Raw genomic sequence first — 25,814 nt, 5'->3', positions numbered from 1 at the left:
CCTGTTTAAAGCACTACAATATTTGACAATATTTGAACGTTTTTCCAAAGTTATTTTGCAATAATAATTATTGCTATGTAGATATGGTTTGTTTAGCGTTATGAACATTGGTGGTATCACGTAACATCATTGTGTTCTTTGGCTTTGCCAAGAATATTGTCTGATTTAAGATCCAGGATTCGACTTTGCCTGGCTACCCAGACTCCTTGCTCCAGCTAAAGGCTACGCCAATCTCAGCCCCAAGCATGCCATGTGTGTTTTGGTAAAATGACGCCCATTAAGTGGGAGTTCCCTGAGACGCCCCTACCTCTCCCCAACCACCCAGCCTTGGAGGTGTCTCTAGGATCAGGACAGCTATTTGTTGTCTGGTCTCCTGTCCCACACGGAGGTGACTCCAGGATTGGACATTGTCCTGCCAAGTGCAATGTGATGGTTTCATAGGCTTTAGTTTAAACCCATTGCCAGTCTGACTGAGCAAATTACAGATTATGTCCCTGTATTACCACCACAGTAACCAGTACCAACTTGTGTCATCATCGCCCATTAAGAGGATACTACTCTTATCTAATCAACTAATCTGCAATCAGCACAATTGAGTTGACCAGTAGTGGAAAATAGGTTATAATACAAATTGAATGAGAAACGTAGCCTATCGGTCCACAATGACCTAAGACGTGAATCTGTGGTCTTCCATCATGTAATCCTCTTGTTTTTGCTTGTCATGATATACAGTACTCTTTCACCTAGATCTGCATATAGGCTGTGTTTACACAGGCAGCCAAATTCTGATATTTTCTTCTCCACTATTTGGTCTTTTGACCAATCACATTAGATCTTTTCACATCAAATATTTTTCAGAGCTGATCTGATAGGTCAAAAGACCAATTGGTGATAAATGGATCAGAATTGAGCTGCCTATGTAAATGCAGCCTTACACAGGCAGACAAATTGAAATTTTTGTCACAAATTAGTATTTTGACCATTTAGATCAGATCCCATGATCCCATAATTGGGCAAAAGATTAGAATTGGTCTGCATGTGTAAACGGAGCCTAACACTCTTCAATTGAGAACTTGGGTTGATCATCATTAGGAGCACTAAATATTTTACTGGGCGAGATGCCAGGGTTTTCGCCTAGAATTTTCCATAGTTCAACAAATTAGGGAAGAAGCAATCTCTCGTGGACAGACTATGTGACATAACATTTGTCAAGAGGAAGGATGAGATGAATAACGAGCAACAGTAGTTCCGGTGCTTTGGTTTTCTGGCACTAGTTATTTGGACGTATCAGTTTTGGGTGGTGCTTAATTTGGGGGTGGGGATTTCAAGAAATCAATCAACCAAATGTATTTATTAAGTCCTTCTTACATCAGCTGATGTCACAAAGTGCTGTACAGAAACCCAGCCTAAAACCCCAAACAGCAAGCAACGCAGGTGTAGAAGCATGGTGAGGGGTGGCCAGTCCTCTTCTGGCTGTGCCGGGTGGAGATAACAACATGGCCAAGCTGTTCAAATGTTCATAGATGACCAGCAGGGTCAAATAATAATAATAACAATCACAGTGGTTGTCGAGGGTGCAACAGGTCAGCACCTCAGGAGTAAATGTCAGTAGGCTTTTCATAGCCAATCATTCAGAGTATCTCTACCGCTCTTGCTGTCTCATTCATTCAGAGTTGAAAACAGCAGGTCTGTGACAGGTAACACATCCGGTGAACAGGTCAGGGTTCAATAGCCGCAGGCAGAACAGTTGAAACTGGAGCGGCAGCACGGCCAGGTAGTCCTGAGGCATGGTCCTAGGGCTGAGGGAGTGAGAGAGGGAGAATATACTTAAATTCACACAGGACACCGGATAAGACAGGAGAAATACTCCAGATATAACAGACTGATCCTAGCCCCCCCGACACAAACTACTGCAGCATAAATACTGGAGGCTGAGACAGGAGGGGGTGGGAGACACTGTGGACCCATCCGACGATACCCCCGGACAAGGCCAAACAGGCAGGATATAACACCACCCACTTTGCCAAAGCACAGCCCCCACACCACTAGAAGGATATCTTCAACCACCAACTTACCATCCTGAGACAAGGCCGAGTATAGCCCACAAAGATCTCCGCCACGGCACAACCCAAAGGGGGGCGCCAATCCGGACAGGAAGATCATGTCAGTGACTCAACCCTCTCAAGTGACGCACCCCTCCTAGGGACGGCATGGAAGAGCACCAGTAAGTCAGTGACTCAGCCACTGTAATAGGGTTAGAGGCAGAGAATCCCAGCGGAGAGAGGGGAACCGGCCAGGCAGAGACAGCAAGGGCGGTTCATTGCGCCAGTGCCTTTCCGTTCACCTTCACACTCCTGGGCCAGACTACACTCAATCATAGGACCTACTGAAGAGAGTCTTCAATAAAGACTTAAAAGGTTGAGACCGAGTCTGCATCTCACATGGGTAGGCAGCGTCTCACATGGGTAGGCAGACCATTCCATAAAAATTGAGCTCTACAGGAGAAAGCCCTGCTTCCAGCTGTTTGTTGAGATATTCTAGAGACAGTAAGGAGGCCTGCGTCTTGTGACCATAGCGTACATGTAGGTACGCCAAATCGGAAAGATGGGTAGGAGCAAGCCCATGTAATACTTTAAAGGTTAGCAGTAAAACCTTGAAATCAGCCCTTGCCTTAATAGGAAGTGTAGAGAGTGCTAGCACTGGGGTAATATAATCAAATGTTTTGGTTCTTGTCAAGATTCTATCAGCTGTGTTTAGCACTAACTGAAGTTTATTTAGTGCTTTATCCGGGTAGCCGGAAAGTAGAGCATTGCAGTAGTCTAACCTAGAAGTGACAAAAGCATGGATTAATTTTTCTGCATAATTTTTGGACAGAAAGCTTCTGATTTTTGCAATGTTACTTAGATGGCAAAACTCTGTCCTTGAAACAGTCTTGATATGTTCGTCAAGAGAGATCATGGTCCAGAGTAACGCCAAGGTCCTTCAGTTTTATTTGAGACGACTGTACAACCATCAAGATTAATTGTCAGATTCAACAGAAGATCTTTGTTTTTTGGAACCTAGAACAAGCATCTCTTTCGCAGCCATCCACTTCCTTATGTCTGAAACAGGCTTCCAAGGAGGGCAATTTTGGGGCTTCACCATGTTTCATCAAGATGTACAGCTGTGTCATCCGCATAGCAGTGAAAGTTAACATTATGTTTCCGAATGACATCACCAAGAGGTCAAATATATAGTGAAAACAATAGTGGTCCTAAAACGGAGCTTTGAGGAACACCGAAATTTACAGTTGAATTGTCAGAGGACAAACCATCCACAGAGAAACTGATATCTTTCTGACAGATAAGATCTAAACTAGGCCAGAACTTGTCCATGTAGACCAATCAAAGGGCATCTGACACAATTACACAAGATTTTGTTCTGCGTTTGAGATTAGGGATGAGGAAAAATAATTGTCAGATTTCTGCACATCTAACTTTAATTCAAATAAAGCATAGTATGAAATTCCATGAAGATGAAACAAATGTCCTCCCCCAAAACTATTTGAGAGAGCTTAGAGAGAAGCTTAGAGTGAGCTAGGTAGAGAACACATTGTGCCAACGCAATCGTCCTTGAGAGTAGAGTTAGGTTATCCCACGGCTCATCCAAAAGTCATACACAACGCACAACAAGGCATGCACACACACGCAAATACACACACACACACACAGCATCTGTTGGGTTTTCATCAGGATAATCAGCTATCTGTATTCCCCTCCATAGACCACATCTGGCACAGTACAAAAGTCGACCTCAACCTACAGGGAGAAATAATTAAAGGTATGTTAATGACAGTAATAACCATATCAGTGTACTCCTTTCATATCCCAGCAAGTCAAACTGTCTAATTCAATGTCTCTAGATGATACGTCCTGATCGATATAAATCCCCTACAATACCTTCTCCTGCCACTAGCTGTTTAGCATTCTTTATAACTAATGATTTACTAAATACTTTACACACGTTTTTGCTGAACCCATACCTTTCTACGCAATAATGAAACATCTTAACGTTTTGAAAATGTGTCTGTACCTTGGAATGCTGTAGATTTGTACACTTCCTTAGTATCCCTCATGTATCAAGTGCATCAAATAACATTACGTAAGCTAATGTTACTCATTGACTGGTTTTACCTTGAACTCAGGGCATCAACACTATCTAGTCAAAAAATGGTTGAGTGCTATGTGCACACCTCTCTCTCTCTCTCTTGAAAAGTCCATCCATGTGTGGATGGGAGCCGGATGTGTCTGAAGACATGGAAGTGTTAGCAGAATGAAAGGTCAAGGGTCACAGACAACAGCTGACTAGGATGATAGTGGCATATGGTGACGGACACTAGACATTTAACCAGAGAGGCCCCACCAACCCACCTTTGGCCACCTGAATTAATATGGTTTTGCCCCATTTCACAAATAACAATTCATAATCCTATGCTGTAATAAATAACCTATTAGTTATATTGCTTAAACTGATATCAAATAAGTTAGAGATATGTACTTAATATTTGTTAATGAATATTGTAGTAAGGTAATTTCCGATTTAAACAAATTGACTTTCACTATGAACGTGACTTCAAAGGAAACCCTGTAATTATTTGCATGCACCCTTGTCACATCGGACCTTTGCATCCCACGAGGATGTGGGAGACATCTCCATGTGATTCGGCATGTTTTTTTCTCTCCAGGAATCCCAAAAGAATATACCCCACACTATCTCCCACCTCAAAATCAACCAATGAAAAGTTTCTTAACTCTATCGTCGCCAGCTTTGATTAACTCTAAACTCCCCACCAGACTGCACCTGCCATACCTGTTTATGGGTCATACATACCAAAGTAAGTACAAAATGGTAAATGTTACTTTCTTCATCATATTTCACACATCAGACAATATTTCCAGTTAAATGGATTGGTTTAGCATAAGCACAACTTTGATCCAGGGATGACAGTGAATACACACATCTCGATTTGTTTCCCATAAATGATGAAAGAAAAATCGATTTGTTACATACTGTGATGGGCGCGTGCTGGTGGCAGAGAAGTCAGGCGCAGGAGAGTGAACTTGGTATAAACGGAGAGTGAACTTGGTATAAACGGAGCAGTTTAATGAATATACAAAAACTCCGAAAACCAAAATATACAAAGTAAAATAAGGGGGTGCAAAACCCGTCGCACACCAGAACATAACTGGCACCAATACATACAACAAACCGACGAGGACATGAGGGGAAACAGAGGGTTAAATACACAACATGTAATTGATTGGATTGGAACCAGGTGTGATGGAAAACAAGACAAAACCTATGGAAAATGGATCAGCGATGGCTAGAAGGTCGGTGACGTCGACCGCCGAACGCTGCCCGAACAAGGAGAGGGACGGACTTCTGCGGAAGTCGTGACACATACATTCAATATGTTTGTTTCAAACAAACAAACTAGCAGTTACAAAGGCTTTATGTGAATCTGAGAGGAATAAACAGGCACAGAGAGTCATAGACTGCAGGTTAGCAGGGTATTATAGTATTCATTCTTGCTTTTCAATAAATACAGTTTTGTACATACATTCAGAGGGGGCCTATATCAGAACAACTTACAAGTCAGGTCACATGCTGTGCGCTCAGTGAATACAAGAGGCTAAGTTGAATTTGAATTTCTATTTTTATATCAACTTCAGCATCCATAACGTTTGTGTGAAATGTAATAGGTACTTTCTCTTATTTAGATGTTATGTCCCATATCAAAAGATAATATTTTTTAACACTATACAATCTTTACCAAGACTTCCTACAAGTTGTCTTACACAATAAAACATGTATATACTTTGGATATACAGTGCCTTCAGAAATTTAAAATTGATTAAATTGAGTGTTTGTGTCACTGGTCTACACACAATACCCCAAAATGTCAATGTGGAATAGTGTTTTTAGACATTTTTACAAATCCATTAAAAATGAAAAGCTGAAATGTCTTGAGTCAATAAGTATTCAACCGCTATGTTATGGCAAGCCTAAATATGTTCAGGAGTAAACATTTGCTTAGCAAGTCACAAATAAGTTGCATGGACTCACTCTGTGTGCAATAATTGTGTTTAATATGATTTTTCAATGACTACCTCCTCTCTGTACCCGACACATACAATTATCTGTAGGGTCCCTCAATCAAGAATTTCAAACACAGATTCAACCACAAAGACCAGGAAGATTTTCCGATTTCTCGCAAAGAAAGTCACCTATTGGTAGATGTGTAAAAGAAAGCAGACATTGAGTATCCCTTTGAGCATGGTGAAGTTATTAATGGCACTTTGGATGCTGTATCAATACACCCAGTCACTACAAAGATACAATCGTACTTCCTAAGTTGCCGGAGAGGAAGGAAACCGTTCAGGGATTTCCCCATGAGGCCAGTGGTGACTTTAAAACAATTCCAAAGTTTAATAGCTGTGATAGGAGAAAACTGAGGATGGATCAACAACATTGTAGTTACTCCACAATACTAACCTAAATGACAGAGGGAAAATAAGGAAGCCTGTACATAATAAGAATATTCCAAAACATGCATCCTGTTTGCAATAAAGCACTGAAGTAATACTGCAAAAAATATTGCAAAGCAATTCACTTATTGTCCTGAATACAAAGTGTTATGTTTGAGGCAAATCCAATACAGTACATGACTGAGTACCACTCTCCATATTTTCAAGCATAGTGATGACTGCATCATGTTATGGGTATGCTTTTAATCGTTAATGATGGGAGATTTCCTGATTTAAAAAATGGAATGGAGCTAAGCACTGACAAAATTCTAGAGGGAAACCTGGTTCAGTCTGCTTTCCACCAGGCACTGGGAGATTAATTCACCTTTCACCAGGACAATAACCTAAAACACAAGGTCAAATCTACACTGGAGCTGCTTACCAAGAAGACAGTGAATGTCCCTGAGTGGCTGAGTTATAGTTTTAAGTTTAATCTTCTTGAAAATCTATGGCAAGACCTGAAAATGGTTGTTTAGCAATGATCATCAACCAATTGCTGCCAACAGTGCTTCTATAAAGTATTTTACTCAGGGGTGTGAATATTTATGTAAATGAGATATTTCTGTATGTAATTTTCAATAAATGTGCAAACATTTCTTAATACGTGTTTTCCCTATGTCATTATCGGGTATTGTGTGCAGATGGGTGAGAAAAAAATCTATTGAATCCATTTTGAATTTAGGCTGTAACACAACAAAATGTGGAATAAGTCAAGGGGTGTGAATACTTTCTGAAGGCACTGTAAACAAAGATCTAAGTACATATGTTCTCATCTTCCTTGCATCCTTTTTGATGATAAAGAATATTGTTCCTAGAAGGATACACTCAGTATCTTCTTCATCTATTGCAAGTGTGTTTTATTTCTATCTAACCAATTATAAAGTTCAGTAATACCTAACTCCATTCCCTAATTCAGTTAATTGCCCAATTCAGAATTGACTGCTTGTCACTACCACCTAGGGACTTGTTCTGAAAAGGATATAGAAGGTGTTAGACAATATGGCAAAAAAAATGCACATAGCCTATCAGAAGGTAAGGTGGAAGTATTACGATATTGCTTATACCTAATCCTTTCCTTTCCTATCCACATTAAATATTGAGTGTAAGGGACAAGGGGTTAATTTGGTACTAAGAATGTGTCTCTACATCAGGGGTAGGCAACCAGATTCAGCCGGGTGGCTCCTATTTTTATCGGAGTGGATGGTTGGGGGGCCAGGACATAATTATAATAATTTATACACTGCAAATTAACCACAACTAAGCCCAAAAATAAATGTTTATTTGAAAATAACAATAATTTCATGCCTTGTGTAACGGTTTTCTTCTGGTGGAAGAGAGGCGGACCAAAATGCAGCGTGGTGGTTATTCATGTTTTTAATAAAGACGACTATACATGAACAGACTAAACAAAACAACAAAAGTGAAAACCTAAACAGTCCTATCTGGTGCAAACACAGAGACAGGAACAATCACCCACAAAACCCAACACAAAACAGGCTACCTAAATATGGTTCCCAATCAGAGACAATGACTAACACCTGCCTCTGATTGAGAACCATATCAGACCAAACATAGAAATAGACAAACCAGACACACAACATAGAATGCCCACCCAGCTCACGTCCTGACCAACACTAAAACAAGGAAAACACATACGAACGATGGTCAGAACGTGACACCTTGATTGCATGGAGACACGATCACGTCTCTTTTTTTATTTGTGGGAATGCTTGGGAACAGATTTCCTAAATTAAACATATTTTTAGCTTAATTCCTGGTGATTTTACACTCTTTTTTTAACGAAAAAGTTTAAGCACAGGTGAGAGGACGTCACTGTCACGAACATATAATGTGTCATGATAATATTGATATGAGACTAATGATAGTGTAATGTAGTCTCAACCCAGCAAACAGTGAATGTTCCAATGGAGTCTTAATTTGGTTTAAATCCACTGTTTTTAAAATCTATACCCCCCCGCCCCCCTTTGACAAATTTAATAGGCAACGCCTCTCTGTAAACATCACTTCACCCCAATTAGCTTGTTCATGGATTCTCCCAAACATCAGGTGAACCTGAGTAGTGCTCTTAATTATGCCTGCACAGCAGAGGAATTTACATGTTCCCTCAATGATTCCGTTGACACACCATTGCAGCTAAGTAGTTTATTGTTTACTTGCTGAAATGCATTTGGGATTTCTGTGTGTGTTTGTCAAAATGTTGCTTGGCTTAACAAATCATAACCAGCTATCGGGAATATGAGCCAAGAATGAATAACTACGCCCCATGAATAAAATATTATAACTGGAGTAAAAATAGGCCCTAATATCTTCCACGTGGAATTCTTATTAGGATCTCATGGACATATTTAAATATTCATCATGTGGAGGTGAATATAAAATGTCTGCATAAGCGCTCAAATGTTCAGTTTTCTATTATTATGAGAGGAAGGTGGGTCTTTGGCTTTGCAGAAAAGTTTTTGTTGTGTTTTGGACAACAATAGCATCATAAATAAACAAATGGGAAGCCTAGAAATAACATTATTTGACAATCATCATTAGACAGAGCTGACATTTTTTAAATTATCTTCACTTCAGGTTTGGTTTGTGTTGCAGTCTTTCCAATTGTCTTCTGGTTAATTTAAGCTTGTCAGAGAGAAGAAGCCCATTGAAAACACTAATCGATGTTCAGTGCAGCACTAGACTTCTTGTTTTTAGGTAAATTAAATGGAGAGCAAAATGATTTGTAAACATTCTAAATGAGTGTGATTTTAGACAATACAAATATTGGTGTTTGCCTGTGTACAGGTGCTATGCTGTGTGAACCTGTAACAGCAAACAAATCAAAGAAAATGTGCCTATCCAATAACCTGTAAAAACATAGGGTCAGATGTAATCAAATCCACACAACATAATACATAGCAGTTTCCAAATAAAGGCTGACATAACCAAGTTAATGCAGCAATGGAATGGATTCTGAAGTAACTTCAATGGACAGAGTAATAACTGACACCATCCTCCACCTAAACTTCCCTCGGCCATCCGTCAACCTCTGACGGAGGAGAAGAAAGTCACTTCTCTAAACAATGTTGTAATTATTCAGGTCCTATCTCACTACGCAGCACTTTTCCACAAATTGCCTCTGATTTAACTCAGGATCAAATTAACATAATCTCCATACCACCGAACACAAATCTGCTGTAGTCTCAGCCATCATCCCCACTATAAAGAAGGGTACTAAAACAGACAATGACAGTTGACATTTGTCAGCGGATGACTTAAACTTTTATTTCAATAGCACAGATACTGTTCCTACACTGCATGCTCTACTGAGTACTACAGTGCATTCTGGTAACATTCAGAACCCTTGACTTTATCCACATTTTGTTACGTTAAGGGCTTATTCTAAAATGGATTAAATTAAATGTTTTCCTCATCAATCTATACACAATACTCCATCATGACAAAGCAAAAACGGGTTTTTAGCCATTTTTGCTAATTTATTCAGAATAAAAAACAGATACCTTATTTACATAAATACTGATTGCTATGAGATTCGAAATTGAGCTCAGGTGCATCCTGTTTCCATTGATCATCCTTGAGATGTTTCTACAACTTGATTGGAGTCCATCTGTGGTAAATTCAATTGATTGGACATGATTTGGAAAGGCACACACTGGTCTATATAAGGTCCCACAGTTGACAGCGCATGTCAGAGCAAAAACCAAGCCATGAGGTTGAAGCTATCTGGGGAACGGTACCAAAAAATGTCTGCAGCATTGAAGATCCCCCAAGAACACAGTGGCCTCCATCAAGACTCTTCCTAGAGCTGGCCGCCTGGCCACACTGAGGAATTGGGGGAGAAGGTCCTTGGTCAGGGAGGTGACCAAGAACCCAATGGTCACTCTGACAGAGTTCCAGAGTTCCTATGTGGAGATGGGAGAACCTTCCAGAAGGACAACTATCTCTGCAGCACTCCATCAATCAGGCCTTTATGGTAGAGCGGCCAGACGGAAGCCACTCCTCACTAAAAGGCACATGACAGCCCACTTGGAGTTGCCAAGAGGCACCTAAAGAGGCACCTAAAGAAATCTCTGGTCTGATGAAACCAGTTTCAATTTTTTGTCCTGAATGCCAAGCGTCACGTCTGGATGAAACCTGACACCATCCCTACGGTGAAGCACAGTGGTGGCAGCATCATGCTGCAGGGATGTTTTTCAGCGGCAGGGACTTGGGTGACTAGCCAGGATTGAGGTAAAGATGAACGGCGCAAAGTACAGTGAGATCCTTGATGAAAACCTGCTCAAGAGCACTCAGGACTTCAGACTGGGGTAAAACTTCACCTTCCAACAAGACAACGATTCTAAGCACACAGCCAAGACAATGCAGGAGTGGCTTCAGGACAAGTCTCTGAATGTCCTTGTGTGGCCCAGCCAGAACCCGGACTTGAACCCGATAGAACATCTCTGGAGAGATCTGAAAATAGCTGTGCAGCGACGCTCCCCATCCAACCTGACAGAGCTTGACAGGATCTGCAGAGATAAATGGGAGAAACTCCCCAAATATAGGAGTACCAAGCTTGTAGCGTCATACCCAAGAAGCCCTGATGCTGTAATCGCTGCCAAAGGTGCTTCAACAAAGTACTGAGTGAAGAGTCTGACGTATTTACTGACGTAAATGTGATATTTAAATGTTTTTATTTGTAATGAATTTGCAAAAATGTCAAAACATGTTTTGGATTTGTTATTATGGGGTATTGTGTGTTGATTAATGAGGGGGGGAACAATTGAATACATTTTAGAATAAGGCTGTAATGTAACAAAGTGTGGAAAAGGTCAAGGGGTCTGAATACTTTCCCGAATGACTTTATATAGCCTATGTGTGATCTATGTGAGATTATAAACCGAGTGGTTCAAGCCATGAATGCTGATTGGCTGAAAGCCGTGGTATTTTTAAGCAATAAGGCACGAGGGGGTATGGTATATGGCCAATATACCACGGCTAAGGACTGTTCTTAGGCACAACGCATTGCAGAGTAAATGGACACAGCCCTTAGCTGTGGTATATTGGCCATATACCATACCCCCTCGTGCCTTATTACTATTATAAACTGGTTACCAACATAATTAGAGCAGTAGAAGTAAATGTTTTGTCATCCCCGAGGGATACAGTCTGATATACCATGGCTGTCAGCCAATCAACATTCAGAGCTCAAACCACACACTGGTATGGCAAAAACATTTGTTTTTACTGTTCTAATTACATTGGTAACCAGTTTATAATAGCAATAAGGCACCTCAGGGATTGGTGGGTTATGGCCAATACACCATGGCAAATGGCTGTTTCCAGGCACGCCACATTGTGCCGTGCTTTAGAACAGCCCTTAGCCGTGGTATATTGGTCATATAGCACACTTCCTCTGGCCTTATTGATAAAATATAGGCTTTGGGATCGGTTCTATTATTTATTTTCAAATTCATATTCCATAACCCATGCATTTTGAATATCTACTACAGCAGATGGAGGATAGGTCCCATTGTATGTAAGTACACAGTTGTCACGTCTGCTCCTGCTCCTGTACGACGTCGCCAGAATACTAACCACCGGTCCTGGGATTCATCATTACGCACACCTGACACTCATCATTACACACACCTGTGAATCATTATGATTCACACCTGGACTCCATTACATTCATCATCTCCTCCCCTTTATATGTCACTCTCCCATTTTCTCTCAACAGTTGGTATTGTTCTTGTGTATCGGTGTACTGTCTTATGTTATGTTGTTTTATTCAAATGTTTCACCTGCTTCCAACTCACTGCCCCATCATTACAACAGTGGTCCATGCAGAGTATATTTCAATACAGCAGTAGTATTTGACTTCTATAGGACTCTCTCATGCGTGGAGTATGAACAACACAAATCGGACATCTTCTGTGAAATTAAACATCAATAAAACATGAATTCACAGTTTGTATTTTCTAACCCTACATGAGACATGCTGTATCACTAACCTCCCGTGACAGAATATACTTGTGTTCTGTGTCTTTCGCAGTCCTGGGTCATGAGGGGTGTCTGGTATTCTAAAAGGCAAGTCCTGCGTCTTCATGCAAGGAAGATTCCATCTCTACGAGGGCTATTCACTCTGTAAGGTAAGTCCGAGTAGAGTATCTGACCAATGAGCAGGTAATCTATGCCATTTAGCAGATTATTTTATTCAAAGTGACTTGCAGGCATACATTTGACATATATGGGTGGCCCCAGGAATCAAACCCACTACCCTGATATTACAAGATGCACGCTCTACCAACTGACCTACAAACTGAGCTACGAAAGGCCCCATATGTTATCTATCTATATTAGTTTATATAAGCTACATTTTAAACATCCAACATTAAGACATTTGCTATACACTACTAGTCTTTCTACTCTTTTACCTTGCTGCTCTACCCTTTCCTTTGAGATCAGGGAAACATCAGATTATTTTAACCATCAATATCCATAGCCTCCATGGATTCAACCCAGTCCCTGCCCATCTATAACCCTTACACATTTCCACTACGGTGACACCGGATGTTTTGAAATATTAATCACCAGTGTGTGCGCTTTGCTTATATTAGCCATCATAAAGAAGGAAAAGAGTGAAACGAAATGGGTCCTTTCTTTTGGAGTGCTATGCTAAAAACTCTCCATTGTGGCTCAACAAGGTCATGTTAACTGAAGGAGCACTCCTCCTATTTGTATAACAGAGAGTGGCTGGCATCTCCGGCCTTGGCCCATTAACTTTCTGTCACAATCAGGAAAGTGGTAGGCAGGAAGACGATAGCTGAAACCAGCCTGGGAACTGCTGACTCTGCAGAAGGCTTTATATTTTAACAAAGTTTAGGACAGGGTCGCCGTTGATCTGGGCCTTTTTTCTTAAAAATATCCCTGGCAGCAATGAGGTCATTGTTGGGTCATTCGGTGTGAGTTGAAAAAAATGTCAATGAAATGTATTCTTTTTCAGAAACTAGTACAGATGAATGTAATTTAAGAATGAAGCCATTTTCTCAAACAGCTTGTAAGGATGTTGGACCAAATGTTGAGTGGATGAGAGGTATGTACCAACAGCCGTTCACCTGTGTTATGACGCTTGTCTTATTTGTATGTAAAAGTATTTCAATGTAGCAACTTCCTATATGTAGGTTTTTGCTTGGTCACGACATACAGCCCCAATCAACCAGTGAATCAGTTGTAACACTGCATATTTATGTCACTCCAGAGTGACATGAGTCCTTTCCTTCCACTGTTTTGGTTAAGAGAACATAAATGCAATTGAATGTGACTACAGAGGAGGGCTTAGGTTACAGCCTCACCATTGGACATACAGAAGTATCTTACACTGCAAGGTTACAGCCTCACCATTGGACATACAGAAGTATCTTACACTGCAAGGTTACAGCCTCACCATTGGACATACAGAAGTATCTCACACCGCAAGGTTACAGCCTCACCATTGGACATACAGAAGTATCTCACACCGCAAGGTTACAGCCTCACCATTGGGCATACAGAAGTATCTCACACCGCAAGGTTACAGCCTCACCATTGGACATACAGAAGTATCTTACACCGCAAGAGGCTTCGGTGACAGTTTATAGGGAGACAGAAAGAACAACAGACCAAATGATGCCCTCTAGATCAATGTCTTATCACCTATGGGCTGTTTCTCTATTCTGACATCCACAATATTGTTTTCACCTGTCAATTCTGTTCAGATCAGAGTAGATGTAGGTGAGGACCCAAAGGAGAGGAAATAACTTTACACTCTTGAGATGCAGCTCATAGGTGAGCACTGTCACAGTTAGGGTTGCAAAGGGACGGGATATTATTGGAAACTTTAGAAGTTTACCATTAAACTACCAGAATTTTGGTATCTTTTAATGATTTTATGTAATCTGTCACAAGAAATCTAGTGGCATTTTGGGTACTTAAGATTATCACAGGTGTCTGTAACAATATCTGGCCCCTGTGTGGCCTTATCACGTATAATTTTACAATCGTAAAAAAAAAAAATTGAATGACAAATCTGTAAAACACTATCCTATAAACCATGAATTTAGTGGCTCAATTGGAAGAGCATGGGTTGTGGATTCGATTCCCATGGGGGACCAGTACGAAAAAGTATTAAAATGTATCTACTCACTACTGTAAGTTGCTATAAGAATTGTCAATGTTTTGCCATCAAGCTGGCTGCAGTTGTGAAAAAAGTCAATAGTTGGAAGAGTTGCAGAATTAATTGAAAATAATGCCATTGTTGATTAGATGCTTTTTTCATTCAGCTATTTTCTCTTGAACCATATGGTCTATCTACTAGACACTCATGAACAATATCAGCACAGACATAATACATGAATTGTTTATATGAATACATTTTTTGTTTGTTATTCATGTATAAATTACTAAAGTTTACAATAGATTGCTATAGATTTGCTGCTAATTATTAACAAAATGACAGAACATTTCGGTAGCTTTACAACCCTACTCATGGTAGATAGGTTTCCTATCTTGAGGGCTGACTGAGCATGCAGCAAAACGTGTAAGGTGTTAGAGAAGAACAGGTGTGATTAAAGTGGATGTTGGACCGCTTTCCTATGGCTCAGTACACCAGACAAGGCGACAAATCGATTTCTGCTAAATTTACCCGGGCACATGCAACCGATACAGCTGTGGTTTCAGCCTGCCATCTGCCCCCTCATTCTATCCCTTCTTTTCTCTCTCTCTCTTAATTTCTCTTCTCCCCACCACAACCACACAATCTCACACACTATACTCTCATCTCCACACACCTCTCCATGTCTTCCCTGTTCTTCTCCCTTTCTTTCCCAACATTACCGGACAGCAGTCCAGTATGTGTGACAGGGACACCAGGGTGTCCATACACTCCATCAGCCCAGGGACACATCCATGAGTCATTGTATCTGACACCTCCGACACCAACATCGCACCACTCTCACAAGACTTTACGTAAAGACAAAACAAATGCAGACATGTTGCAGCGAGAACTCAGTCAATATCTACAAGGCTGGTGATGCTACTCGTTTTCTACCAATTTTATATCTCCCTTTTCATACACATTCTTTTATGATACACTTTTATCCGTGGGTTTTGACATCAAGTGCCTGGTACATAGCAGAAAAGCAATATGGTTTTGTTTTGTTGAATTGCACTCACACTCACACAAGCGCTCTCTCCCTCCCTCCCTCCCCCTGATTTGCAATCAGGGTGTGAGCTGTTATCTCTCTCATCTCAGTGTGTCCGTAGGAGATGCATGGCAAGGTTAATTAGCTGGCTTGCTTTGTTAGCCCTCCCTGACCTCCTCTCCCTCTGTGAGTGATGCCTTTCATACAAACTGCTAGCATGCAGCTGGAGTTAGCCTTGGCGCTAGTTCTGTATTGTATAGTGGCTGTTATTGGAGCATACTGAGTGTTATTGGGATGCAATGTTTAAATCAGGTAAACATGTATACACTCCTAGCTTGCAAAGTGACAAAAATGTGCATCTTCATGAGTCACTGTACACTCACACACACGCAAACCCTGTTTATGGATGTTGCACTAGTGGTGCCGTGTGTGTCTCAATGGTCTGACTTACAGATTTTGGATCTGCAGCAACAGGAAATTTGGGGCGGCAGGGTAGCCTAGTGGTTAGAGTGTTGGACTAGTAACCGAAAGGTTGCAAGTTCGAATCCCCGAGCTGACAAGGTACCAATCTGTCCTTCTGCCCCTGAACAGGCAGTTAACCCACTGTTCCTAGGCCGTCATTGAAAATAAAAATTTGTTCTTAACTGACTTGCCTAGTAAATTGAAGGTAATTATAATTTTGTTAAGTGAATTCTTATGTGGATTATAATCAAATAAAAAAAAAAATATGTATATAGCCCTTCGTACATCAGCTGATATCTCAAAGTGCTGTACAGAAACCCAGCCTAAAACCCCAAACAGCAAGCAATGCAGGTGTAGAAGCACGGTGGCTAGGAAAAACTCCCTAGAAAGGCCAAAACCTAGGAAGAGACCTAGAGAGGAACCAGGCTATGTGGGGTGGCCAGTCCTCTTCTGGCTGTGCCGGGTGGAGATTATAACAGAACATGGCCAAGATGTTCAAATGTTCATAAATGACCAGCATGGTCGAATAATAATAAGGCAGAACAGTTGAAACTGGAGCAGCAGCACGGCCAGGTGGACTGGGGACAGCAAGGAGTCATCATGTCAGGTAGTCCTGGGGCATGGTCCTAGGGCTCAGGTCCTCCGAGAGAGAGAGAAAGAAAGAGAGAAGGAGAGAATTAGAGAACGCACTTAGATTCACACAGGACACCGAATAGGACAGGAGAAGTACTCCAGATATAACAAACTGACCCTAGCCCCCCGACACATAAACTACTGCAGCATAAATACTGGAGGCTGAGACAGGAGGGGTCAGGTGACCACATCACTGAATCAACCCACTCAGGTGACGCACCCCTTCCAGGGACGGCATGAGAGAGCCCCAGTAAGCCAGTGACTCAGCCCCTGTAATAGGGTTATAGGCAGAGAATCCCAGTGGAAAGAGGGAAACCGGCCAGGCAGAGACAGCAAGGGCTGTTCGTTGCTCCAGAGCCTTTCCATTCACCTTCCCACTCCTGGGCCAGACTACACTCAATCATATGACCCACTGAAGAGATGAGTCTTCAGTAAAGACTTAAAGGTTGAGACCGAGTTTGCGTCTCTGACATGGGTAGGCAGACCGTTCCATAAAAATTTAGCTCTATAGGAGAAAGCCCTGCCTCCAGCTGTTTGCTTAGAAATTCTAGGGACAATTAGGAGGCCTGCGTCTTGTGACCGTAGCGTACGTGTAGGTATGTACGGCAGGACCAAATCAGAGAGATAGGTAGGAGCAAGCCCATGTAATGCTTTGTAGGTTAGCAGTAAAACCTTGAAATCAGCCCTTGCTTTGACAGGAAGCCAGTGTAGAGAGGCTAACACTGGAGTAATATGATCACATTTTTTGGTTCTAGTCAGGATTCTAGCAGCCGTATTTAGCACCAACTGAAGTTTATTTAGTGCTTTATTCCGGTATCCGGAAAGTAGAGCATTGCAGTAGTCTAACCTAGAAGTGACAAAAGCATGGATGAATTTTTCTGCATCCTTTTTGGACAGAAAGTTTCTGATTTTTGCAATGTTACGTAGATGGAAAAAAGCTGTCCTTGAAATGGTCTTGATATGTTCTTCAAAAGAGAGATCAGGGTCCAGAGTAACGCCGAGGTCCTTCAGTTTTATTTGAGACGACTGTACAACCATTAAGATTAATTGTCAGATTCAACAGAAGATCTCTTTGTTTCTTGGGACCTAGAACAAGCATCTCTGTTTTGTCCGAGTTTAAAAGTAGAAAGTTTGCAGCCATCCACTTCCTTATGTCTGAAACACATGCTTCTAGCAAGGGCAATTTTGGGGCTTCACCATGTTTCATTGAAATGTACAGACAGATAAGATCTAAACCAGGCCAGAACTTGTCCGTGTAGACCAATTTGGGTTTCCAATCTCTCCAAAAGAATGTGGTGATCGATGGTATCAAAAGCAGCACTAAGGTCTAGGAGCACGAGGACAGATGCAGAGCCTCGGTCCGATGCCATTAAAATGTAATTTACCACCTTCACAAGGGCTATGTGCTATGACGGGGTCTAAAACCGGGGTCTAAAACCAGACTGAAGCATTTCGTATACATTGTTTGTCTTCAGGAAGGCAGTGAGTTGCTGCGCAACAGCCTTTTCTAAAATTTTTGAGAGGAATGGAAGATTCGATATAGGCCGATAGTTTTTTATATTTTCTGGGTCAAGGTTTGGCTTTTTCAAGAGAGGCTTTATTACTGCCACTTTTAGTGAGTTTGGTACACATCCGGTGGATAGAGAGCCGTTTATTATGTTCAACAATCCAGGTCATTTGATTGTGCTATTAGTCCAGTATGCAGCTTGAAGGTTTAGAGTCCATGATTATTTTCATCATTGTGTCAAGAGATATAGTACTAAAACACTTGAGCGTCTCTCTTGATCCTAGGTCCTGGCAGAGTTGTGCAGACTCAGGACAACTGAGCTTTGAAGGAATACGCAGATTTAAAGAGGAGTCCGTAATTTGCTTTCTAATAATCATAATCTTTTCCTCAAAGAAGTTCATGAATTTATCACTGCTAAAGTGAAAGTCATCCTCTCTTGGGGAATGCTGCTTTTTAGTTAGCTTTGCGACAGTATCAAAAAGGAATTTCGGATTGTTCTTATTTTCCTCAATTAAGTTAGAAAAATAGGATGATCGAGCAGCAGTAAGGGCTCTTCGGTACTGCACGGTACTGTCTTTCCAAGCTAGTCGGAAGACTTCCAGTTTGGTGTGGCGCCATTTCCGTTCCAATTTTCTGGAAGCTTGCTTCAGAGCTCGGGTATTTTCTGTGTACCAGGGAGCTAGTTTCTTATGACAAATGTTTTTAGGGGTGCAACTGCATCTAGGGTATTGCGCAAGGTTAAATTGAGTTCCTCAGTTAGGTGGTTAACTGATTTTTGTCCTCTGGCGTCCTTGGGTAATCTGGAAGGACATCAAGGAATCTTTGTGTTGTCTGTGAATTTATAGCACGACTTTTGATGTTCCTTGGTTGGGTTCTGAGCAGATTATTTGTTGCAATTGCAAACGTAATAAAATGGTGGTCCGATAGTCCAGGATTATGAGGAAAAACATTAAGATTCACAACATTTATTCCATGGGACAAAACTAGGTCCAGCGTATGACTGTGACAGTTAGTGGGTCCAGAGACATGTTGGACAAAACCCACTGAGTCGATGATGGCTCCGAAAGCCTTTTGGAGTGGGTCTGTGGACTTTTCCATGTGAATATTAAAGTCACCAAAGATTAGAATATTATCTGCTATGACTACAAGGTCCGATAGGAATTCAGGGAACTCAGTGAGGAACGCTGTATATGGCCCAGGAGGCCTGTAAACAGTAGCTATAAAAAGTGATTGAGTAGGCTGCATAGATTTCATGACTAGAAGCTCAAAAGACAAAAACTTATTAATTTTTTTGTAAATTGAAATTTGCTATCGTAAATGTTAGCAACACCTCCACCTTTGCAGGATGCACGGGGGATATGGTCACTAGTGTAGCCAGGAGGTGAGGCCTCATTTAACACAGTAAATTCATCAGGCTTAAGCCATGTTTCAGTCAGGCCAATCACATCAAGAATATGATCAGTGATTAGTTCATTGACTATAATTGCCTTTGAAGTAAGGGATCTAGCATTAAGTAGCCCTATTTTAAGATGTGAGGTATCATGGTCTCTTTCAATAATGACAGGAATGGAGGTGGTCTTTATCCTAGTGAGATTGCTAAGGCGAACACCGCCATGTTTAGTTTTGCCCAACCTAGGTCGAGGCACAGACACGGTCTCAATGGTGATAGCTGAGCTGACTACACTGACTGTGCTAGTGGCAGACTCCACTATGCTGGCAGGCTGGCTAACAGCCTGCTGCCTGGCCTGCACCCTATTTCATTGTGGAGCTAGAGGAGTTAGAGCCCTGTCTATGTTGGTAGATAAGATGAGAGCACCCCTCCAGCTAGGATGGAGTCCGTCACTCCTCAGCAGGTCAGGCTTGGTCCTGTTTGTGGGTGAGTCCTAGAAAGAGGGCCAATTATCTACAAATTCTATCTTTTGGGAGGGGCAGAAAACTTTTCTGAATGCAAAGAGCAAAAATAGGACAGCACTCTGGTGAATAAACTTAAATGAACATGTGTTTATTGCCGCACTGAAATACACAACAAGTTTTAAATTTCCTGCATTTCAGGAAAGTTCTCCTGCAACAGAGTGATCAAATGAAGATCCAAATCTGTACCTTATTGGGCATGGGATCCTGAATTCATAAACCCCCCAAAGAGAAGTGTGTGTGAGACAGAGTTACAAGTCGTGGCTGCATGCTTGTGGCAGATTGTATGCACATCTTGTTTATTACTGGTGCTGGAGATGAACAATGGTCCAAGAGTTGTCCGAGATTAATACAAACGTTTTATGTCTCATTTCTCCTCTTCCCCTTAATGGTACAATAAAGTGTTGGTAGCATTCTCTTCACCTCTCACGTCATTTCCTCTCTTCTCTATTTCTCTCCCTCTCTTTCTCTCTAACTCCCTTCCTGTTGACTTGTCCGTTCCTTTCTCCTCCCCTCCTGTATACTCATATCTTTATCTTGAGTTCTCTCTCTGACTCTCTCCCCACCTATATTTCTCTCCTCTCATTCTCCATCCCCCTCCTCTTCTTCACCAGGTCACATTCCCGGGGGGGATCTTTAAGCTGTTGGGCGTGGAGACCCTCATTGTGACTAACGCCTCAGGAGGCCTGTGTCAGGACTTCAAAGTGGGCGACATCATGCTCATTAAGGACCACATTAACGTGCCAGGCTTCGCCGGCCAGCACCCTCTGTGCGGCCCCAATGATGAACGGTACAACCAGAGACAGCGAGACAGAAAGATAGGGGTAGAGCTGGGAGGTAAGGAGAGAGGGAGAGGGAGAGGGTTGTGGGAGGGCACAGCACCCACTGTGCTGCTACAATGATGAACGATACAGGCAGAGAGATGGAGAGAGGCAGGGAAGAGGGACAGGGAGAGGGGTGGGTGGAATGGGCGGGGGAGAGTGAAAAATGTAGTACAGTCTGAAGCACAAAGGTGGGAGGAGAGATGGGAAAGAGAGAGGGTTGCAGTCAGTGAGAGAACTGAAATAATCCCAGGAAGAGGAAGCAATACATCGCCTTCAAGTAATCTACTTGCTCACATTTATTTTAACTAGGCAAGTCAGTTAAGAACAAATTCTTATTTACAATGACTGCCAAGGAATAGTGGGTTAACTGCCTTGTTCATGGACAGAACAACAGATTTATACCGTGTCAACTCTGAGATTCAATCTAGCAACCTTTCAGTTACTGGCCCAGCGCTGCAACCACTAGGCTACCTGCTGCCCGCATGTATTACATGGAACCTTTAATACATATGTTTCCTTTACAGCTCGGAGGTTGTAGATTCATGGCAAATATACTGTATGTTGACTAGTAAAGTGATTTCCAAGCATTGTGCTCAGAGAGCTACAGGTAACTGCCAAAATAATGGAAACTCTTGAGTAAATGAGGAATACAAAGTATATTGAAAGCAAGTGCTTCCACACAGGTGTGGTTTCTGAGTTAATTAAGCAATTAACATCCAATCATGCTTAGGGTCATGTAGAAAAATGCTTTCAGACTATTATTTTGGATACCGTGGCTCTGTCCCAATAGGATGACATGGCCCCCATCCACAGGACACGAGTGGTTGGTCACTGGATAGTTTGATTAGCATGAAAATGATGTAAACCGCGTGTCATGACGTTCTCAGTCACCAGATCTCAACCCAATAAAACACTTGAGGGGAATTCTGTAGCAGTGCCTGAGACAGCGTTTTCCACCACCATCAACAAAACACCAAATGATGGAATTTCTCATGGAAGAATGGTGTCGCATCCCTCCAATAAAGTTTCAGACACTTGTAGAATCTATGCCAAGGTGCATTGAAGCTGTTCCTGCTCGTGGTGGCCCAAAACCCTATTAAGACACTTTATGTTGTCTTTATGTTGGCAGTTGCCTGTATTCTCTGTATATTATCATATTACTGTATTATATTACAGTATTATTCATATTATTAATAGTAGCAGATTATTGGTAGATTAGGAGAGATGCATTGCAATAGCATTCACTCCATTTGTCCCATCGATAAGCCAGTATTGTTTGGGCTGTGCTCTGCTCCAGGTTTGGGATCCGGTTCCCCTGCATGTCAGATGCCTACAGTAAGGACCTGAGGAAGCTAGCTCTGGATATCAGTCATGAGCTGGACTATACCAACTTTGTGCGGGAAGGGGTGTACTGCATGGTGAGCGGGCCCAACTTCGAGACCATCGCTGAGACACGCATGTTGCAGGTTTTGGGGTGCGACTCTGTGGGTGAGTGGAGACAACACAGGCCTACGAGGTACAATCACAAACAGATTTTCATCACCAGAACTGGCTATGACATGAGCGAAAAATTACAATTAATGTTAGGAAATGTTCAATTAAAGTTTAAAGAGACAATAGCTAGATATTTAATATAACTTGCGGTTCAAAATGCTGGATCAAGATCAAGCATCTTTTCAGGAAGGGGATATTTTATCAGAGCCAAGTGACCACCAGCCCACAACATGGTTTAACAACGATATAAACACAGACGAGGCTTGCTCACTCTCCTTTTCCCCTTTCTAGTTCATTAACACTGCTCTAATTGGACCTCCCTCGTAAAAAAAAACCTGCTGAGCTCGTTAATAAATGATGGCGCTAGCTCTGCTAACAGAGCCGCCGCATGCTAATTAACTTAGCGATTAGGTCAACAGATAGACCAACAGGCAGCTACATGCTGTGACGCTAATTGGTCTGATGATTTGATCCCAGATCAAAATACAACACAAACAAATATCCGTAACAATGGACAGTGGGCAGAACTAACGCATGACCTCTTTCATTATCCACTCCCCCTAAGAACATGTATTTTGATGACTTGTTACCTTAAGAGCTTGTTGTTGTTGTTGTAGCCAAGCGATGACAAAGAAAAGCGATTTTGGTTCCTTGTTTTGGTGACCTATTGAGTTATTACTCCTGTGAGTGTGTTCTTAGTCCAGTTCAGGTCTGCCAATCCATCATTTTCTATATGGTGTTTTTTCTTTACCTTGCTTGAGTTTCAGCTTAGTGGAGGCTCTGTTTGAGTTATTGAATCTGTTGGTTTAATAAGACATTTGAATTCATATGCTTTCTGGTTATGCCTGTAAAACATGTTTTGTCGTTGTATTCGTACGGTATGTACCTGTGTAAATTGTATCCATGTTTTTATCCTTGTTTTAATGATGTGTGAGATCTGGCCCGTGTTCCCATTAAATACTAACAGTGGGAATGGGACCAAAGCTCAGGGAATGGGACCAAAGCTCAGGGGGCAGTACACAGAGGGGGTTATTAATGATGCAGAATAGTATAACCACTTCTCCACACACACACATACACACAACCATGACCCAGTGCCGCCCACAACCCTGTTGGATATTTTGCCAATTTTTTTCTCTCTGCCCCTCCCCTCACCCTCATGTCCCTGTCTGCTCTCCCCATCCCCTTTCCTCTACCCCCTTAGGCATGAGTACGGTCCTAGAGGTAGCAGTGGCCAAGCACTGTGGCCTGAGGGTCTTTGGTCTCTCACTCATCTTATTGCTGTATATTGTTTTATGTACCTTATCTGCACACGCTGTGAACAGCTCAGCGTATCTATTCTGTCATCTGTTGACTAGTTATTAAGTATGCTACAGGAGAATCTTAATGTATTCTTATTATCCTTGTGAAGGTCTCCCTGGACTACAGCCGTGAGGAGAAGGTGAACCATTAGGAGGTCCTGGAGATCAGCAAGATGAGGGCGGAACATCTGCAGATGATGCTTAACACACTTAACACACGCTCCCACCAGCTGGACGAGGGCATCAACGGAGAATGATGGAGATAGAGAGACATACTCTAATGTTGAAGCACACTCTCTCTCACACACAGAAATGTACACTGACATGTGCACACATACACACGTACATAACATTCACTGTGAATCTTAACAAAAATCAACCACCCATGATGAAAGTGTTTAGTCAATAGTTTTTTACACAAAAACCAGTCTGTTAAATGTAAATGCTCATTTGATGATAGGGCACTGACATGAGAATATGTAATGCTCCTTTTTAACATCAGCTGAAGAGGTGCCACTACCAGTTGTACAACTGAACACATGAATATCTTCCGCATTTATCCCAACCTAGGTATCCCCCTTTCCCTTTCCTTACCTAAGGATATTCAGAGAGAGAGATTATACATTAATTCCACAAAATGTTTTTCTCCCCAAAATAAGTGTGAAAAGCCTCCAATCAGAAAATATCATTTCCTGACAAATACTAGGCAAAAAGACATGCAACTGAACAAATATACAGGTGATGGTTATTTTCTCTTCAAATTCCTCCTGCTATTCAGAGCTAGTGACAGAAAAACCACATCCTAGATTAATATAATTATACAGTGCTTTCTTCTTTGTTATCCCCTCTCTGTTTAGCACGAGAATCAAACTATTATTTCTGTGCTTCATTGTGTTTACCACATAACACGAGTCTGTTTCATAGAGTTGATGAAAAATGACTTATGGTTGACAACTACTGTGTTGCGAGTTAGTATGACTGCAAAAACAGTGAGAGCTCATGTAGAAATAATATGTTTGTTGTAAGAATTTACACAGCAACAGAAAAAATGTAAAGGAAAACTTGGTATCTTGCCAAAGCAAACGCTCTGTTCACTGCCTTGCCTTGCCTTACAGTAAATCGAAGTGCATTCATCTATAACAAAACACTGCCATCTTTCACAGGGCTCCTCTGCCAATATGGCGCAGTGGAACCTTCTGCACTGTAGCGAGTTCGGAGAACCCTGTTCATAACAAGGTTTTCCCATTGTAAATATATAGATGCATACGTATATAAATAAACATACAGTAGATATAGATCATAGACAGACTTTTAGTGTGTTTATTTGTGTCTGTGTGTGTTCGTCAGTGCATGCGTGTGAATAGTGGGGCGGCAGGTAGACTAGGGGATAAGAGCGTTGGGCCAGTAACTGAAAGGCAGCTGGTTCGAGTACCCGAGCCGACAAGGTGAAAAATCTGCCGACGTGCCCTTGAGCAAGGCAATTCATCCTAATTGCTCCTGTAAATTGTTCTGAATAAGATTGTCTGCTAACTAACTAAAATATAGTGCACTTGTGTGTGTAAAAATGGGGTAAACCAAGGTTAAACCTACTCAGGGTCAGGCTCAAAGTAAATGTGGATATAATCACATTGGATATTCAGGAGTTCTGACCTTGTACATTGGCTAGTAATAGAGGAGACAGTAGAAGAAAAGTAGCCCTCCCCTGAGACAGTGCTCAGCTTGAAGAGACAATCATCGCTCATTGTGTACAATAGACAAGACCAGGGTGGCTGATTCTGGTCGTGCAGGGCCTCTGTTGTTACAGTCAGTCCAGGGCCCATATCCACAAAGTGTAGGATTGTGATCTAGGATCAGTTTAGACCTTTTTGATCACAAATAACAAGATTATATGGCCAGGTGGCTTTGTGTATACGGCTGAACTAACACATCTGATT

At 41.7% G+C, this 25,814-nt stretch overlaps 1 pseudogene; it reads left to right on the top strand.

Annotated features, from left to right (window-relative positions):
• The first annotated feature begins 267 nt into the window (after window positions 1-267).
• On the top strand, window positions 268-25,136 carry LOC109901908 (purine nucleoside phosphorylase-like; annotated as a pseudogene).
• Window positions 25,137-25,814: the final 678 nt, after the last annotated feature.

This window comes from Oncorhynchus kisutch, linkage group LG2 (assembly GCF_002021735.2).
Source record: "Oncorhynchus kisutch isolate 150728-3 linkage group LG2, Okis_V2, whole genome shotgun sequence".
NCBI lineage: Eukaryota > Metazoa > Chordata > Actinopteri > Salmoniformes > Salmonidae > Oncorhynchus > Oncorhynchus kisutch.
The sequence above is the reverse complement of the archived record's forward strand: the minus strand, read 5'-3'. Positions and strand labels throughout refer to the sequence as shown.